The 3958-nt window shown below is 36.8% G+C and overlaps 1 long non-coding RNA gene across 2 annotated transcripts in view; it reads left to right on the top strand.

The window, feature by feature from the left end:
- LOC102249959 overlaps positions 1 to 3958 on the top strand; it is a 99236-nt gene extending 95278 nt beyond the window's left edge. For both annotated transcript variants that reach the window (XR_314196.2, XR_001364116.1), the window contains exon 3: positions 3893 to 3958. This is a non-coding gene — a long non-coding RNA (uncharacterized LOC102249959). The remainder of the gene's footprint in view (positions 1 to 3892) is intronic.

Consider the following 3958-nt stretch of genomic DNA (forward strand, 5'->3'; position numbering starts at 1 on the left):
GTCCATTGGTTATGTTTATATGCATGCATACAAGTCCTTCGGTTGATCTCTTACTCCCCTCCCTTCTGCCCCCCAACCCTCTCTGGCCTTCCCACTGCAGTTTGACAATCAGTTTGAGGCAGCTCTGCCTCTGTATCTATTATTGTTCAAAAGTTTGTAATGGTCTTTATTATCCATGTATGAGTGAGATCATGTGGTATTTTTCCTTCATTGACTGGCTTATTTCACTTAGCATAATGCTCTCCAGTTCCATCCATGCTGTTGCAAATGGTAAGAGTTCCTTCTTTTTTACAGCAGCATAGTATTCCATCGTGTAGATGTACCACAGTTTTCTAATCCATTCATCTACTGATGGGCACTTAGGCTGTTTCCAGATCTTAGCTATGGTGAATTGTGCTGCTATGAACATATGGGTGCATATATCCTTTCTGATTGGTGTTTTTGGTTTCTTGGGATATATTCCTAGAAGTGGGATCACAGGGTCAAATGGGAGTTCCATTTTTAGTTTTTTGAGGAAACTCCATACTGTCTTCCATAGTGGCTGCACCAGTCTGCATTCCCACCAGCAGTGCACAAGTGTTCCTTTTTCTCCACATCCTCTCCAGCACTTGTCGTTTGTTGATTTGTTGATGATAGCCATTCTGACAGGTGTGAGATGGTACCTCATTGTTGTTTTGATTTGCATCTCTCGGATGATTAGTGATTTTGAGCACGTTTTCATGTGTCTCTTGGCCTTCTGTATGTCCTCTTTTGAAAAGTGTCTATGTAGTTCCCTGTAAATTTTGGAGATTAAACCCTTATCTTTTCACTACATCTTTTAACATATTTATTATAGTTTGTTTAAAGTCCTTGTCTGACAAGCCCAACAGCAGGGCCTGGGTTTGCTTTTATTAACTGCTTCATTTTTTCAATAATAGTTCATATTGTCTTCTTTCTTTGAATGTGTCATAATTTTTTTTTTAAATATATTTTATTGATTTGTTATAGAGAGGAAGGGAGAGAGATAGAGAGTTAGAAACATTGATGAGAGAGAAACACCTCCTGCACACCTCCTACTGGGGATGTGTCCTCAACCAAGGTACATGCCCTTGACCGGAATTGAACCTGGGTCCTTTCAGTCCGCAGGCCAACGCTCTATCCACTGAGCCAAACCGGTTAGGGCTGAATGTGTCATAATTCTTAATATTAGATCAGGCATTGTGCATAAAAGAACAATGAAGAGGGAGGTAAATAATATTTACTCCCAGAAAACTGCATTCTGAATTCTTCTCTCAGGCTCCTAGTTTCACAATACCAAAACTGGCAAGGATGTGAACTACAAGAGCTCACATGTAGAATGAGTGAGTGCTTACATTGGTACAATGACTTTTGGGGGATGGTTTAAAATTATATGATAATGCTCAAGATATACCTACTCTATGTTTCAGAAATTTCACTCTGGCTATATTCTAAATACATGTACAATAATATTCATAGCAGTGTTGTCAATACAATTACAAAAAACTGGAAAAGACCCAAATGTTCATCATCTGCAAAAAGGAGAAACTGTGGTATTTTTATAAAGTCGAATCTTATACAACAACAAAATTGCATTAACTACAGCTATACACAATATAACTGCATCTTATAAACAAATTTTAAAAAGGTGAGATATATTATTCCACTTAAAAATTTAAAAACAAGCAAAACTAAACATATTACTTATGGATGCATGAATATATGGTAAAAATATAATGGAAAGCAGGAAATGATTAGCACAAAAGTTGGAATAAACAATGACCTCTAATAGAGAGGTGGGATTGGAAGTAGAAAGGACTGCACATATGGGTGGCTGCTGTGCTAGAAAATTTCTATCTTGTGACCTACATTGGCATGGTGGCATGGGCATATTTGTTAAATTATACAGGTATGTTTTATATGTGGGTAATATTTCTGTGTGTGTGTGTGTGTGTGTGTGTGTGTGTGTGTGTGTGTGTGAGAGAGAGAGAGAGAGAGAGACTTATTCTTAGTCTGATTTATATGGTCCCAATAAACTTATTGTTCCCTGAAACAGGCATTTGTCATCAATGATAAAATTTTTGCTTAAAAAAATTTGTCTCTTAAAAAAGTGGAGTGAAGATGAGAAAATAACTGTTTAGTTACAAGAAATCATTATTGTATCATTCAGAGATAGACAAGGATTGAAATGCTAAAGAACTGGTGAGCTGAAGCAAATCCAATGACATTCTTGCCTCTCTTGATCTGTGCTGAAGTTTTTTAAGTTCATAGTGACTCTTTAAATAACTGTCTCCCTGTTTTCTCCTAGAAAACAGAGACCAGAACAGAATAATTCTATATTTTCCAACTAAAGCCTCTCTCACAATGAAGGAAGTGAATGACTCACATCTATTCACTCAGAGTTTTGCTATGTCTTTGAAGGTATGAATTTTCAAATTCAGTAGCAGAAAGCAATAACAGTTTTGTTTGTAGAAGTTAGAAAGTACATGTTGTTAATTCAGGACTTCTACACTGCTGCAGAAATACTTCACTCCTGGTTTTGTCATTTATAGTTATAAAGACAACCTATAATTTTGTGGCTATATACTTTAAAAATTCCTGACTTTAAATAGTACTAAAAGTTTGTTGTGAAATGTTTAACTCCTCTGAAAACAAACAAAAACAAAACTAAAATTACATCCTGCACATACATGCACAAAAACCCTCATCAAAATGATTTCCTATAAATGGACAAGTGTGGCTTCACATTCTCAGAAATAAAAAAAACCCCTGCATGCTCTGTATGAAAACAATTACACTGAGTATTCAAGTAAGAGGAAGTTAAGGAACTGAAAAAATCTTTTCAAGGGACAATGAATAGCTAAAAAAAGTTAATGAAGGAAATAAATATATACACTCAGATCATGGCATTGCCAATTTGGAACAAGCTGCCTTCAAATGTTTAAAATAATCACCCTGAAGAAAAGCATATTAAGTCACAGTAATATGGTTGAATTAGAGCAGGGGTCCTCAAACTACGGCCCGCGGGCCACATGCAAATACAAATATTGTATTTGTTCCCGTTTTGTTTTTTTACTTCAAAATAAGATATGTGCAGTGTGCATAGGAATTTGTTCATAGTTTTTTTTTAAACTATAGTCCGGCCCTCCAACGGTCTGAGGGACAGTGAACTGGCCCCCTGTTTAAAAAGTTTGAGGACCCCTGAATTAGAGTAATGGGGTAAAATTAGGCATGAACTAAACTATTATTTTCTATTAAGGCTAATTTTGAAAAATACTTCCAGGATGATTGATTATGATCTGAAAATGACGTTTTAGGAAATAAATCATTTTCCCAAAGATTTTTTTAATGGTTGTTCCTTTTTGGTTTAGAGAATGCCTATGAGTTCAAATCTCTTTGTTCCAATGAAGAACTTCTGTCCCTTTTCTGCAGTCTGCTGACCCACTACATCAGGTCGATATCTCCAGTTCTCCTTTGCACTCCGGCAACTAAGACAAGCAAAGCAAACCAAGAGAACTCAAAGGAGACCTGTTCAGTGTGGCTCAGTTGGTTGGGTGTTGTCCCTACACTAAAAGGTTGCTGGTTCGATTCTGGTCTGGGCACATGCCCAGCTCGACCCAATAGGAGGCATGCAGGAGGCAGCTGATGTCGATGTTTCTCTCTCTCCTCTCTTCTCTCTCTCTCTCTAAAAATCAATAAAAGTCCTTTTTTAAAAAAGAGAGAGCTCAAAGGAAAGGACCATAAGGTAGGCTTTATATTTTTGTGTCCTATAGTGTGCAGATCTCTAGGTTAAAAGATCGGAGATCTGGATCCTAGACACTGCATGATTTAGAGCAAGACAGTCAAACTTCATAGATCTGTTTGTAGTTTTTTTTTTCATCTTTTTTTTTTTCAGGTACATCATGAGAAGGCAGGGTTCTTTGCAAGAGATAATAATGGTGGGAAAAACAGAAGGCTGCAG

This window comes from Myotis brandtii, unplaced genomic scaffold (genome assembly GCF_000412655.1).
Source record: "Myotis brandtii unplaced genomic scaffold, ASM41265v1 scaffold49, whole genome shotgun sequence".
Taxonomy (NCBI): domain Eukaryota; kingdom Metazoa; phylum Chordata; class Mammalia; order Chiroptera; family Vespertilionidae; genus Myotis; species Myotis brandtii.